At 42.4% G+C, this 16135-nt stretch overlaps 1 protein-coding gene across 4 annotated transcripts in view; it reads right to left on the bottom strand.

The window, feature by feature from the left end:
* Positions 1–14737, bottom strand: part of FAM169A (family with sequence similarity 169 member A) — a 67339-nt gene extending 52602 nt beyond the window's left edge. The window contains exon 1 of one of the 4 annotated variants that reach the window (XM_055554884.1): positions 14612–14737. The gene's annotated coding sequence lies outside the window, so the exon portion shown is untranslated. Of the gene's footprint in view, positions 1–13255; positions 13401–13767; positions 13884–14269; positions 14405–14611 lie in introns of those variants that run through there. The other 3 variants (XM_055554882.1, XM_055554886.1, XM_055554885.1) reach the window with 3 other exon arrangements.
* Between the last annotated feature and the right edge of the window lie 1398 nt (positions 14738–16135).

The following is a 16135-nucleotide window of genomic DNA, read 5'->3' as shown; positions in this document are numbered from 1 at the left end:
CCAGTAGTATGTCAGCACACGTTTGCTTACCATTAAGAAGACACTGCTACAGATCAAAGGCAAGTAGAATATGACTAGTTGTAAAAAGAGAAATTTATTATCCTTTATTCTTAAACCTTTTTAAACTGAGGTTTTATAATACAAAAAATAATCTCTTCTGGGTTTAACTCTAATTTTAGTTAAAGATTATATAAACACAAAATCAAACAATTTTGTTTTCCTGAAATTCAATCACGTAAATACTCTGAAATTTGCATGAGCATTACCAGAGGGAAAAAATTTGGTTAGATGTGATTTCCTTTCTTTTTTAATAACTAACTTTTATTAAATGCCAGAATGTGTCAGAACTGTGCTAAAAGAATGTCATGCACTCTCATTCAAGCCTTGAGGCCAAGATATGTGGTGGACCCAATTAATATTCTTACTTTATAGAAAAGTAAACCACCTTGGAGATGTTAATCATTTCCCCAAAGTCACAGAGAGTGGGTGGCAAATCTGAGACCCAGGCATGGCCCTGACACCCATCCTCCAGAGTGCGTGAAACACTGGGTCTGTGTCACATTTATGACTCATTATTTTATAGTGAAAACCTTTAGAGTTGGAGCACTAGAAATGTGGCGATTTCCAGATGCATCTGACTTGAATTTAATATTGTTCATTTCCCTGGTGGCTCAGATGGTAAAGACTGTAACGCAGGAGACCCAGGTTCGATCCCTGGGTTGGGAAGATCCCCTGGAGAAGGAAATGGCAACCCACTCCAGTATTCTTGGCTGGGAAATCCCATGGATGGATGTGCCTGGTGGGCTACAGTTCATGGGGTTGCAGAGTCAGGCACAACTGAGTGACTAACATTGAAAGGATTTCTTTTTAAAACCTTTTTTGGAGATATGGAAGCATGATTGGTGGTTTAGTTGCTAAGTCGTGTCTGACTTTTGCAACCCCGTGGCCTGTAGCCTCCACACTCCTCTGTCCATGGGGATTCTCCAGGCAAGAATACTGAAGTGGTTTGCCATTTCCTTCTCCAGGGGGAAGCATGACTAAATGTCCTTAAATTGATCATTTTTGTGGCAGCAAAGCTAGTTTGAAATGAATGTATTTCTTCTTCACTATAGAAGAAATTATTTCACTATTTTCTCTCTCATTTCACCTCCAGGGCATCTCCCAACAAACTTAAAAGTTGTTATTTTTTGAATATAGTTTAAAAACAACTATAGCATCATAGCTTTTAATATGAAAAAAATTAGAAAATACTTCCCCAAGGCCCAAACATACACCCCTTCTAAAATATTTCTGTGTTTTCAAATCTGTCCTTAAATCCATTACTTTTATTACTGGTCACTCTCAGTGCTAAACTTTATTGGCTAAACAATCACTGATCAGTATTTTAAAAAGATGAAAGAACTGCTGCTGCTGCTGCTAAGTCGCTTCAGTCGTGTCCGACTCTGTGCGACCCCATAGACGGCAGCCCACCAGGCTCCCCTGTCCCTGGGATTCTCCAGGCAAGAACAGTGGTGTGGGTTGCCATTTCCTTCTCCAATGCATGAAAGTGAAAAGTGAAAGCGAAGTCCCTCAGTCGTGTCTGACTCTTCGCGAGCCCATGGACTGCAGCCTACCAGGCTCCTCCATCCATGGGATTTTCCAGGCAAGAGTGCTGGAGTGGGGTGCCATTGCCTTCTCCGATGAAAGAACTAGAAATTATTATAAATCAGTAATAGCAGCAGGTAACATTTACTGAGAAATGACGACATACCAGACTTTAAAGAGAATGCTGCATGTAATATATAATGAGGTACTTCTATCAACCCCATTCTACAGATGAAGAAATGGAGCTTTAGAGATTAAGACATGATCAATGTCACACCACTGGTGGAGCTAGAAGAATATGAATCCAGACAAGCAAATAGACATTCCAATATAATTATTTTTTACTCAATACCCAAAATCAAGTATCCTACTCTGTCATAAGAAACTTACTCCTGTAAAATATCACAACTGCACCTTGTTATTAAACATTGCATTCACGTATTACACCAGAAAGAGTACTTGTATTGGAATCCTGTGAGGATGCTCAGGTCAGTTTTGCCACTAGCCAGCTTCGTGACCCTAGGCAAGTTACTTACCATCTTAAGCCTTCTGTATTCTCATTGGTAATGTGATGCAACTAGACAGGATAATCCTAAGGACCTTCTCACCTCTAAATGTTTGTAATTGTTTATTTTAAAAAATAGCGGTTAACTTAAGACTGTGTAAATTACTAGTCTTAAGCTGGTTCTCCTAGGTTTAAGGAGACAGAGAAGGTTAGTAAGGTTTTGGAGAGATATACCTTGCTATGAAAAACATAAGTGACTTCTCTCTCTTTTTTTTGTTGTTTTTAAGCTTCTGTCCTATGTTATATAACTGTAAAGCTGTCAGATCAAATTGTGTCAAGTACTTTATGCTCTGCCCATGAGATGAACCAAAAGGCCTAACTAGATTCTACATGAATGAGAAAGCTTAATGTCCCCTTAAGCAAACTAACTCATCAAAAATTTTACGCAGAATGGACAATGAAGTATAGAAAGTGTCCAAACTAATTTGTAAATTAAGTAAATGGCATGCTCATTAATCCTGGATAACCAGTATAAAAACATAATATACCTCTTACATAAGAACATAAGAGGCCCACCCGCTATTTTATACCCATCTTTTAATAATTCCGTCCCCTTTCCCTGAAATATTATGTAACAGTTTGCAAGAATGAATGTTCTTTAAGAAAGAAACTATGAGAAAGAGCTGAAAATCAAATTGTTATTACTGTGATTTCCCCTCCTTTTTAAGGTTAATTACTGGATATCAAATATATTTTTTATTCTATAATATTTTATTATCACTCTGAAGCTATACATTATAATTTCCAAATTATTAAAACTATACCTGAAAATAAGAATCCTCTTTGAAAGTACGTGGAACTTTTTGTATGATTATTTAATGTTCTCTTATTTTTTCTTTTTTTCCTGCATATCAGCATCTTTTTTTTTTTTTTTAACATATATCCCCTCTCTTTTTAGACTCCCTCCCATCAAATATATTCTTAAAGCAGGAAAAAATACATAATTTTAACCTGAGTTCCTAAGTTACTTCAAGAGTGTGGCTATTATTGGGGGCTTTACGAGGAGGAGGAGATCCAAAGAATTATGGAGATTTTAGAGCTGAAAGAGTTCTTAGAAAAAAAAATAATTATCTCCACCAGTCCAAGCCTTGATCCTACCTCTGCTGATTGTTTCCCCAAGACCGAAAATAGGTTAGGTATCCTAGTAACATAAAATCTGCGATGCTCTCAACCTTTTACACAAAAGGCCTGTTTCTGGACCTTATTATGATTCTCCCCTTGTCTCTTTTCTCCCCACCATCATATCCTTCTCTGACTAACCTAGGTCCTGTATTACATCAGCTCAACTTTTATTCTCCTCACCTTTTATCCTTCTACCCTCCTATCCTACATAAGGCCCTAAATCCAAGATGAATCTTTCTCCACTCTTAGAACCAAGTTTTTCAGGATGGCAAAAATGAAACCAGTGAACAGACTGCTTACAGTTATCAACACTTAGGTGGGCTCAACAATGCTCAGAAATCCTTTTCTATCCTCTGAGAGAGGAAAAGGATTTGATTACATGTAGGTAAAGACGCCTATAAATCTACGGGTAATGGGACAGGAGGTTAAGTGTGGTTCGTAGTAGCAGTAGTGTCGGTCGCATCCGACTCTGCGTGACCCCACAGACTGTAGCCCGCCAGGCTCCTCCGTCCATGGCATTCTCCAGGGAAGAACACTGGAGTGGGTTGCCATTACCTTCTCCAGGGGATCTTCCGGACCCAGGGATCAAACCCGGGTCTCCTGTGTTGCAGGCAGATTCTTTACTGTCTGAGCTACAGAGAAGTCCTACAAATGTGGTTCATATTTGTTACCTTTTTTATTTCAAGTAGAGAACAAAAATCAACTTTTGAAGTCATAATCACTGAGCCAACATGGACTATGCACCTGATTCTATTTGAAACATTTCACATGTATCCCTGATAGAGCGTTTATCCCCAGCCCATGAAGCGGGAGATTTAATCATGTCGTCAGATGAGGAAACCAAAACACAGCAGCAGCCCAACCTGTTCAAGGCACCCTGTGTCTGATTGTCCAGACTCAGTCCGTATCCGACTCTTCGCAACTGCGTGCACTGTAGCCACCAGGCTCCTCTGTCCATGGAATTTCCCAGGCAAGAATACTGCAGTGGGTTGCCATTTCCTTCTCCAGGGGATCTTCCGAACCCACATCTCACGTCTTTTTGCATTACAGGCAGATTCTTTACCAACTGCACCACCTATAATAAACAGCAAAGCTAGGATTTGACCCCAGGCAGTCTGGCTGTGGGAGAAGGCAATGGCAACCCACTCCAGTACTCTTACCTGGAAAATCCCATGGATGGAGGGGCCTAGTGAGCTGTAGTCCATGGGGTCGCTAAGAGTCGGACACGACTGAGAGACTTCACTTTCACTTTCATGCATTGGAGAAGGAAATGGCAACCCACTCCACATTCTTGCCTGGAGAATCCCAGGGACGGGGGAGCCTGGTGGGCTGCGTCTATGGGGTCGCACAGAGTCGGACACGACTGAAGCGACTTAGCATAGCATAGCATAGCATAGTCTGGCTGTGGGAGAAGGCAATGGCACCCCAATCCAGTACTCTTGCCTGGACAATCCCATGGATGGAGGGGCCTGGTGAGCTGTAGTCCATGGGGTCGCTAGGAGTCGGACACGACTGAGCGACTTCACTTTCACTTTTCACTTTCATGCATTGGAGAAGGACATGGCAACCCACTCGTGTTCTTGCCTGGAGAATCCCAGGGACGGGGGAGCCTGGTGGGCTGCCGTCCATGGGGTCGCACAGAGTCAGACACGACTGAAGTGACTTAGCAGTCTGGCTGTGAGACTGATCTTTTAGTTACCATGCTGAAGAAGCACAGCACATTAGGACCCTAAGATGGTACAAGACTGCTCACACATACCAAGAGAAATCTTATCCGTTTTCTTTCTAAGAGTTTAATTCCTTCTTCATTTCTAGAAAAATGGTCCTACATCTAAGAAATCATTTAAACATGAAGGTAATGGGTACTTGGCATGTTTTAGGACTTACAAAAGCAACATCCAGTCACATGGCATAGAAGCTGATGCACTTGAAAGGCAGAATGTGTAGAATACTAGTTAAGGGAGTGTGTTCTCAAGCCAGGATTAGCAGCTGGGAGAAAGGAAAAGTGCTGATCACTCAGCTGTGTCTGACTCTTTGCGAACTCATGGACTGTGGCCCACCAGGCTCCTCCATCCATGGAATTCTCCAGACAAGAACACTGCAGTGGATTGCCATTTCCCTCTCCAAAGGATCTTCCCGACCCAGGGATCGAACCCATGCCTTCTGCGTTGCAGGTGGATTCTTTACCGTCTGAGCCACCAGACTAGCTGTGTGGCCATAAGCAAATTAGTTGAACAGAGAGAGGAAAAGGACCTCTGAAGAAGGAATAAAGTTCAAAGTAAAAACTAATAAACTTGAATATACATTAAAAATTTTACATCAAAAAACTCTGGGGCAAACTTTATATAATGAATATGATCCATAAGAACTAGCTTCCTTAATATAAAAGTTTTTGAACTAAGCAAATAAATAAGCAGGTGGCATGAACAGACAATTCATAAAACAAGAAAAACAAACATAAAAATGCTCAACTCAAAATTTTTTTTAAAAGCCTATTGGATGTAAAATATTGGTATATATTTATACGTTTGTACAGAAAATAATCTGGAAGAGCTCACATTATTAACAGTAGATATTCCTGGTGAAGGAGGAAGAACCAAGGGAAGAAAGGAGATTCCACATGGAGCCTCCTTCCTCAATCGCTCACTCTGTAGTGTAGGCTCTCTTGGATGCAACTCTGACAAAATTTAGGTTCTATGCCTGCATCCAACCTCCAAGGGAGAAGAATGATTTGGAAGGTTCTATTTTGGGAAGACAAGCAAGGCTCATAGGGCTGACATGGGACTCCTAAGCAAAATGAGTCAGACCACACTAAACAACCACACCCAGGAATGGATGCTAAATCCTTATCTTCCTGTCTATACACTTGGAGGAAGACACAGGGAGCTACTTACATTTCTCAGGTACATATACAAAAGCCCAACAATAAATTAATAGGCGATATGTGAAGCAGACATGTGCTTGTAACTGAAGCTTCCACTGATCGACCACATGTGGTTCTGCAGAAAAGAATACCTTTGCCTCTAGAACATGTCAGCTACCCCAGCCCGTCATGACCCAGATTATTAAACACTGTTCATAATCTCAAAGGAGCAGTTTATAAACCTCAGGAGGGACAAAATAAGAACTATTTAAATGAATACACCATAAAGTTTTGTCCTTCATTTCAACATTAGACAATCTTTTTTTTTTTTAAACCTGTCTTCTTTACCATGAAATAGATTCAATTTTACAGTGCTTAAAGTAAATACGAGTTTGACACAGTAAATCTCCAGGACATAGGCAATTTTTAAAAAACAGGAGTCTAAACACTATGCATTTGTTGTACATATCGTTACCATATAATATCACAGAGATATGTCTCATTAGAACCAGGAAGATGGATGTTTTCGTTTTAAAGGAAATCCCAAAAGAAAAACAAAACTTGGTACTTAATTTCGGCTTACAACTAGTGAAATATTCTGAGTCGCAATCACCACTACCACCATCACCACCACCTCCCCCCATTTCCTAACATTTTCACTAAACAACAAAGAAATGTAACCAAGGGTTGCTGCTACTTGCAGAGTATCACAGCAACTTGAAAAAAAGTAGCCTCCCAACTACAGGCTCAACATTCCCCTTTCCCTCCCAGGCTTCTCCACTCTGCACTGCGAGCCACAGCCTCCTACACCTGGCTCTTGCAATCTTCCTGCAAACTCCGGTGTGTATGCTTACCCAGATCAAGTGAAATTGTTTTCTTACATTTCACTGGCAGCAGGCCCAGGGGAAAAAGAGATAGTAGTAGCCTTCCTCTCTGGTTTCAATATATTTGTTGTTTAATCGCTAAGTTGTGTCTGACTCTTTGCGACCCTAAGGACTGTAGCCTGCCAGGCTCCTCAGTCCGTAGGATTTCCCAGGCAAAAAATACTGGAGTTGGTTGCCATTTCCTTCTCCAGGGGTCTTCCCAACCTAGGAACTGAACCTGCATCTCCTGCTTTGCAGGCAGATTCTTTACCACTGAGCCACCCATCTTCAATACTTATTCCTATATAAATGAATGACGAATGGCTGAACAAGTTTGCATAAACAAACCACACACTGGTGCTAGAACAAAGAACTGTCAAGATGAAATCCATGTGAAGTTCTGCGGCTAGAGGAAGAGCAACAGATGGTCTCTCAACGGGCAGATAGAAGGGGAGACCCTCTAGGATGGGAATGCCAAACGGAAGCCAGAAAGCATGCTGAGAATAGCAAGTAGTTGGATTCATCAAGAGAGTTAAGGTATATAAAAAGTAGGGACATGTACACTAGGAAAATAAATTGAGGATAGAAATAACAGGCCAAGAACACCAGATTAAAGAGTCTGGACTTTATTTTGCACACAGAAGGAGGTAATTTAAAGATCCTGAGCAGAAGAGAGACACCCAAGGCTATGGTTTAAGACAATTTACCCAGCAGCTGCGTATAGGATGGATTAACAGGTAAAAATGAAGGGAGACAACTTGAGAAACTTATATGAGTTTCTTGCAAGTTCCTCATGCATACTTCTTTTAACATACTTATCACAGGAGAATGTGATTTACCTATTCTATCTTTTCTTCGTCTATTCTACCAGGCTCAGAACTCCAGAGAAGCATAATTTTTCCAAAAAAGTAGGGATGGGTCAAATGATCTCTGATGTCCTTTCTAACTAATAACTTAGGTCATGCATGACCACTTAAAGAAAAAAAACGGAAAAAAAGCACTTAATTTACAAAAGGTTGGTACCATCTAATGAATAATCATTTATTCTAACTCAAAATGTTTTCTGATGATGAAAGAACTATCATTCATTGCCTGTTTACCTTGCACAAGGCATTATGCTCAATATTCTACACATAATAAATAATTTATTCCTCAAAATGATTCTGTGAGGTTAACTATTCTTACACACATTCTTCCAATGAGGAGCCTCAGGTGTGAAAACATCAAGTCGCCCAAGTTCACACAGCTGGTAAGTGGCAGAGTCAGTCTCTAAACTTAGGCAATCTCTCTCCAGAGGGATTTAATCAGGTTCCTCGATCAAGACAAAAGTCAATATAACCCATAATGTACCTGATCATACAAATATCATGTATCTAGCATATTGTTCAGTCACTCATTAAGTGTTAGATTTTTTTGAATCTCGCAGTATCCTCTCTTCAGACTTTAGATACTTGTTCTAATCACTACAAAACCACCTGCAGAATTTTAAAATGTTTACTACACAATGAATACAAAGCCAACCATTTTAAAATGAAAGGGAAACTTAAAAGCTGACAAAATAAGAGATTCAGCTGGTACTAGACTCAATATGAATTATGAGCAAGTTTTTTTTTTCCCTAAGTTAAAGCAAAATGATCCCACAATAGGGCTTCATTCAAAATTAGGAAAGGTGTACCTCAAGGATATATACTGTCACCATGCTTATTTAACTTTTATGCAGAGTACACTGTGAGAAATGTTGGATTGGATGAAGCACAAGCTGGAATCAAGACTGCCAGGAGAAATATCAATAACCTCAAATATGCAGATGATACCACCCTTACAGCAGAAAGCAAAGAAAAACTAAAGAGCCTCTTCATGAAAGTGGAAGAGGAGAGTGAAAAATCTGGCTTAAAACTCAACATTCAAAAAACTAAAATCATGGCATCTGGTCCCATCACTTTGTGGCATATAGATGGGGAAACAGTGACAGACTTTATGTTCTTGGGCTCCAAAATCACTGCGGGTGGTGACTGCAGCCATGAAATTAAAAGACACTTGCTCCTTGGAAGAAAAGTCATGACAAACTCAGCATATTAAAAAGCAGAGACATCACTTTGCTGACAAAGGTCCATCTAGTCAAAGCTATGGTTTTTCCAGAAGTCATGTACCAATGTGAGAGCTGGACCATAAAGAAAGCTGAGCGCTGAAGAACTGACTCTTTCAAACTGTGGTGCTGGAGAAGACTCTTGAGAGTCCCTGGGACAGCAAGGAGATCAAACCAGTCAATCCTAAAGGAAATCAACCCTTTCTTTCAGATAGGTCAGATAGCATCACTGACTGAGTGGACACATGTTTGAGTAAACTCTGGGAGATGGTGAAGGACAGGGAAGCCTGGCATGCTGCAGTCCATGGGGTAAAAAAGAGTTGGACACGACTGAGCAACCGAACAACAATTAGGAGATGCAGAAATGGAAAAGGACCCCTGACCTCTTCATAAGTCAGACAGCATTCAGTCTTTTATTCCATCCTGAGGATCACATTTTAAGAAAACTACACTGAAATGGCATCACCGACTCAATGGACAAGAGTTTGGGTGAACTCCGGGAGTTGGTGATTGACAGGGAGGCCTGGCTTGCTGCAGTTCATGGTGTCACAAAGAGTCGGACACAACTGAGCAACTGAACTGAACTGAACACTGAAAAACAATCAGGATGGCAAAGGATCTGGAAACAACAGTATGGAAGATAAGGGAAAGGAACTGGGGAGAAATCAGTGAGGTCAAGTCCTGTTGGACAAGTCTTAGAAGGAAGGCAAGAAACTTGCCTTCAAATATCTGAGGTGTCAATATGCAGATGAAAACTTAGTCAACATACCTCTAAAGAGTAAGAGAAATGAGCATTTCCAACAGTAAATTCTATCCACAAATGTATCACACCTCATGAAAACACAGATCAACTAATTAACTCATCAGAGAGTACCGTCAGTGACTGCCGACGCATTCCAGTTGTGACTGGAGTAACATCTCTCCACCCAAGGCACAAGGACATCCGTCTTCATCTAAGCCAGTTCTAGAAAGGAGAGCCAAGAGTCCACGGAATTCAGCTGAGTGATTATTTGTATATGCCAATTGTAAAATCATAGGAATCATTTTATAGAACTATGGTTTTTGTTGTTGTTGCCATTTTGAAAAGCTGCTCAGATGTAAAAAGTTAGTATTCACCGAAGTTTCACTTCACTCAGAATCACCTTGGTTTCTTTTTTAATGGTCTAGAAAATTTTATCAATAAATCTCCTCAGTCTTGAAACTTCAAATACTTTTAAATATGTATTAAATTACAAAGCTAAATATCAATACTTCGAACATGTGGTTGCTTTTTGCTAAATATAGCTATATTTGCCACTCATATGCATATGTAATTAATAGAAAACAGGACCAGATATAAAAAAAATTTTTTTTATTTTTATTTTTTGGCCCTACCACACAGCATGTAGGATAGTAGATCCCTGACTAAGGATCAAACCCATGCCCCCTGCAGTGGAAGTGCAGAGTCTTAACCACTGGACCTCCAGGGAAGTATCCAGATCTAAAATGAGCAGATTCTTATTCTGGGATCCACAAGAGCTATATGGGAGACTATATAAATTACATTCAATTTTTCAAAACAACAGTCATTTCCCCACATTAATACACAAACTAATGAAAACCAAAAGATTTTCTTGTTTTTAATTTGAACTCTACCAACTCAACTCATTTTGGTTATACTTGATCTCATGAAGAGCAAAAGCTCTGACTGACAAGTAGTAGAGAAATCACAATTTTAAAAAAGTCATTGTTTTGAAATGTACCTCAAAAAAAGTACTGTACACTGCATGACTGTGGGGAGAAGATAATAAAAAGGAGAAAAAGCTGAGGAACACTGAACTAGATACTTAAAAAAAAAAATTCTAATTTCACTGATGAGAATACTCGTAGTAGCTCACCTTTAGGAACGTTATCACATTTAATTCTGCTAACATTTTGAGATAAGCTGTATTATAACTACTTTTACAAGGCAAGGTTCAAATGTACCTATTTGGCTTAAATTGTGGAATTATACTGCCTCTGAATAATAACTACTGTTAAGAATCAGCGTAAGTTCATCTGATATGTGAAAGGCCGGTTGATGTAAACTTGAAAGCATTAGTAATATGTATAAAGACTTTATAGACTAAATTCCTTATCAATACAGTTTATTACTTTATCATTGTACAACAAAAAGTCAAGTTCATTGACTTTTTCTCTATAGCTATGCACTGAAATTGGCTTCTCCATTATCACTATACTGATATCACTCCTCCAATAATAACCTCTCAATTCCCAAATTCAAGGGATTATTTTCATTTTACCGCTCTTGTCCTTATAACAGATCAGACCCAATTGACTACTGTAAAGTTTCTCTTTCCTTGGACAATACTCTCAAGTTTATTAGTTTCCTTCCTTTCTCAGTTTCTTTCAGCAACTGAACCCTCTTTCTCCTCTCCTGAATCCATAAATGCAGGGGTCCCCCCACATGCAATATGGGCTGTTTTTAAAAAGGCAATTTACTGAATTGATTTGTTCCCAAAACATATTAGCAAAAATCTCTGTGCCTTTAGATTAAGGAATTTGTAACATTTTAATCCACAATGCTAGACAACAAGCATCATAAGAGTGGAGTTTGTTTTTGCACCCCACAGCATAGGACACTCAGTGTTTGTTGAATAAATGAAAGCTACCTCTGGTGTAACCTAAAACTAACATCTCATTGGAGAAGCTAGTAACTAAAATCATGCTCTTTTTTTACTCTGTGCTGAACCTCCTGGCAGGAACAACGTCAATCCTCAGGGACCTACAACAGGTCCAGTCAGGGAACAGGCAATCCTTAAGTTCTCTAAAACAAGACTCATCTCTCAAGGTCCAAGGTCCCTTTCACCTAATTCTCCAAAAAACATGTCAGCAGGGAGAGGCATGACATTTCTGCTAGGGATGGTACATGATGCGGAATCATTTATTTTCACACAGAATAAGTCAAAGAGTCTTCAACTAATCAGAAATTAAGTTTAGAGTGGATGGGTTTAAAAAGTTTAAATAGATAACTCTCAAAAACATCTAATTATAAAATATTTTTTCTCCAAATCAAAGTTAAATCTTTTGTTTGAGGTATATTACATAGCTATTAAAGGAATTTGTAAAGATTTGAATACTATTTAAAAGACCAGACTAATCTGGAACTTGTTAGAATCTAAAATCCACAGATAAAGCATCTTAGATTGTAATCACTCAAGGAGCAGGCAATGTTGCTACTCATAGAAGTTAAGTTCCCTAAACCAATCCTCATCATAAATTCAGAGAGGAGTCCACTATGACACATACAAGCTTTCCGTGAAAGACAGATATTTTATCATTGTTTGTGCTGGAAGTCTTATCACAAATGGACTCTCACCACCACATTCCCTGGGCTCGCACCCACATTGCCCCCCCACCCCACAAATCAAAACAAAAGAGACAAGCAAAGATTTTTAAAAACCAAAAACTTAAGTCTTGTCCATACACCAAAAACTTGGGCATATTAGTTAATCAAAATCGTTCCTCTTGTAGGAGAAAACCAAAATACAGCTTGCAAAGATAACCTGTACATCTTTTGTACATGCAAGCAGACACACAAGGCACGTCAAACCCAGATCCATTTTGGTGAATTCCCTCCAGGGCCCAACTGTGTGTATTATGCAACAGCCACCATTCCAGGCTTTAATCCCTGTCTGATGCAGTGATAAAATACCAATGGCCAGGGTACAACCTACTAGGAACTTGAGTATATTTGTAAGGAAACAAATTAAAAACAAGAACTACCAAATTCTCATGACCCTTGAAAAAGACAGGATGTGTTAACAGTTCTGAATCACAATACAACTTTTCCTTTGGGTAGTCTTTTAGCAACCTGTCCCTATCCCACTCAAAAATCCTCACACGAGAACGTTTTATTTGAGGTTTTGAAAGGAAATCACAAAAAAGGAAGGGGTCGTGGTTAATTTCGAATCTACTCCACATAAGACACTCAGACCAACTTCCAGAAGCTGAAAAGCCAGTGAGATACTTCATCTGAAGTAAATGTAACCCAGATCCCTGAGCCATAAACAATCCAAAGCTTCACCCACTGATTTCCTAGGGCACAGGCCTCGAAAAATTGCACGATGGGCAGCCAAGAACTAGAACAAAATTGCAACGACCTGTATTTTAGAAGGGAATCTATACAATACCTAATCCAAAAGTGGTTACAGGTAAGGGAGCTGGTCAGAGCATCCTTGGAGGCCACCTGCGTGGCGGAACCGGAACGCTTCCGCCCCACCCGCCACCGGGTCCGCTTCCCCCACGCCGAGGCCACCGGCCCGGACTGAAAGGCTCCAGGTGGGAAAGGCAGGAGGGGAGCGGGCTCGGCAGGCAGCAGCTGGGGATCAGGCCGAGGCGGGCGCAGGAAGAAGGAGGCATTCCCTCACACAAAATGGTGGCGCTGGCGCGGAGGCCGGCGCACCTGGGGGCGCCCCGCACGCCCCTCGGAGGAGCCGGCCAGTCGCCCGCAGCTGGACCAGCGCCCCGAGCCCGAGCGGCCGGCGTGGGCCTGCGCCGCGCCCGAGCCCTAGGGGAGGCCCGCAGCTCGTGCCCGCGTCACTGCCCGCGGCTGTGCGGGGCCAGGCCGGCGGGGCGCGAGGCCGGACCCGGCAGCTTCGGCCTGGGCCCGGGAACCCCTGCCCGGGACGGGCCGCGCACTCACCTCGGACGCGCCGGAGGAGCCCGGGAAAGGAGGCGGAGCCGCGGGAATGAATGGAGCCGGCGGCGGCTCGCCGGCGACCCCCGGCCGGGCCCGGGCCGCGCCGCTCGCGGCTGCCGGGGCGAGTGCGGCCGCCTGCCCCCCGCCCGGGACACCCGGCTCCTGGTCGGCGGGCCGGCCGCAGCCCACCGTGCCCTCCGCCGGAGTGACGCACTCGCGCCGCAGCGCCTCCAGCCTCTGCGGCCGCACGGCGCCCGCGCCCACCGCGAATCCCCCCGCCCGCCCGCGCCGCACGGCCCCTCCTTGGCGCTGGGGACGCCGCCCTGCCCCCGGCCCCGCTTACGGGTCTCGCGGGCGCCGAGCAGGTGTGAGCTTGGCCAGCCGGGGGCCGCCCCGCGGCCCCCCCCCTCCCCGCCCCCCGCAGCCCCTCTCCCCGCCCCGGCTGCCGTCGCTAGGCAGAGAGCGACGCCGCAGCTCAGGCGCTGGCCCGGTATTAAAGAGTGACCTTGGCTTAGCTATAAAAATAGGTGCGGGTAAGCCGCGGGGACCTCGACGCTGAATGTGCGTATTCCTTGACTGTCAACATTCGCAGACGCCCGTTTGCATTCCCCGGGGAGTTCTCCAGCGAGGGGCGGGACCTCCGGGAATTTACCCAGGGTGGGCGAGGCCAGCCGACCTCGGGCCGGGATGCAGAGAGTGCGGGCAAGGACCACTGGCACCCGCCCGCCACCTCCCTCCTAAATCCACTGCCACGCTGGAGGATGGAAGCAGAAAGGAGGTAGAGAGCCCCATTCACAATCTGGAAAAACCCAATCTGGACAAGACAAGACTTCCATTTTGGGATTACCAGGAACCACCAGATTCCCGCGTTGACCTTTTCTCTTGCTCAGTCTAGCACACGCAAACTATCCCCAGGCAAACGGCGGCTCCACCCTCCTCTCCTCCCCTTCCTCTCCCAGCATATTTCATCTGCCTTAGCGCCCCGGGCCCTTTTGCTAATTACACTCCCATTGAAGGAAGACAAGCTCTCAAGTATTTAAAGAGTGATAGATTTCTTTAAAGTAATGCAGGTCATGGTTTAAATATGCTTAATAAATGGAGGACTAATATTGTGTTAATCCGTAATCTCTGGAAAATAAACTCACCATTCAAGAGCTGCGGCATTGTTTTCAGCTCATCCAATAGGTTTGAAATTGCTTCTTTAATTCCTCGTAAATATTAAGCAATCGCAGTTCCAGCCTTTCTTGAATTTACTAACAGTCAACGAAGTCAATAACACTTGTTGATAGAGATATATTTAACTCATGTTTTTCACCAAATAGACTTTTCTAGTTGCTCATAAAAATCAATTTCACATCTCTAATGTTTTATTTGTAATATTTAATTAACAGAAATCTTAAATGTTATAAAGTATTTACCATTTTTCTGGCCCTTAACACTGAATAAGATTTAATTGAGCAGGAATTTTGAATAGCAGGGTTTTATTCACAGCAAATCTGAGATGAATGAAGTTATTTCAGGCTATTTGTAAATCGGAGTCCCCGGGGCAATTCCAAAGGATTGCCACTTTGGCAAGATGTCCTTTTGGCTACCAGGCTACAGGTGTTGAAGACTTGGGCCTTAGAGTAAAGCTAGCCAGTGCAACTTTTTATGTTTGAAATGCATGAGTGTGATTGGATTTTAGCTGTTATTGTAGTTGGTGGCCACTTATGCATGGGAAGCTATCTCTCAGGTGTCTGACCATGCTTTAGTAATCAAAGTCACACTCACCTAGCCCCTAAAAGAGAGGGTCCAGTGGTCCCTCATTCAAGCAGCTCTCTTTCTGTGGCTCAGAAAGAGCCAGCTCTCTTCCTGCTGAGCCCTGGTGGAGAACTGCTGTCTCCTCATGAGGAGTGTCAAGTAAGGAAACTCTGGCTTCATTCTCTTCACTTGCAACAAGATAAAGCTCTCAGTGTTTTAACTGAAAAAAAAAAAAAAAATCATCATTTACTTCCCTCTTTGGCTGAGATACACAATACCTTGCTTCTGTTTTTACCCATATTCTGAAGACCCATGGGCTCTAAGTGGTAAAGAACTGAAAAAAAAAAGAGTCTATCAGATTAATACATGCTATAAATCGCTACCAAAATATCTTAAAATATGCTTTGAAGCTTTTGTCTTAAAGGAGTAAGAGTTCTATAGCTTTGATTCTTCTTGTTGTATATGCTTGCTTCCCTGGTGACTCTGAGGGTAACAAATCTGCCCGAAATGCAGGAGTGAAAGTGAAGTCTCTTAGTCGGGTCCGACTCTTGGCGACCCCATGGACTGTAACCTATCAGGCTACTCGGACCATGAGTAAGAATGCTGGATTGGGTTGCCATTTCCTTCTCCG

This window comes from Bubalus kerabau, chromosome 18, assembly GCF_029407905.1.
Source record: "Bubalus kerabau isolate K-KA32 ecotype Philippines breed swamp buffalo chromosome 18, PCC_UOA_SB_1v2, whole genome shotgun sequence".
Lineage (NCBI taxonomy): Eukaryota > Metazoa > Chordata > Mammalia > Artiodactyla > Bovidae > Bubalus > Bubalus kerabau.
The sequence above is the reverse complement of the archived record's forward strand: the minus strand, read 5'-3'. Positions and strand labels throughout refer to the sequence as shown.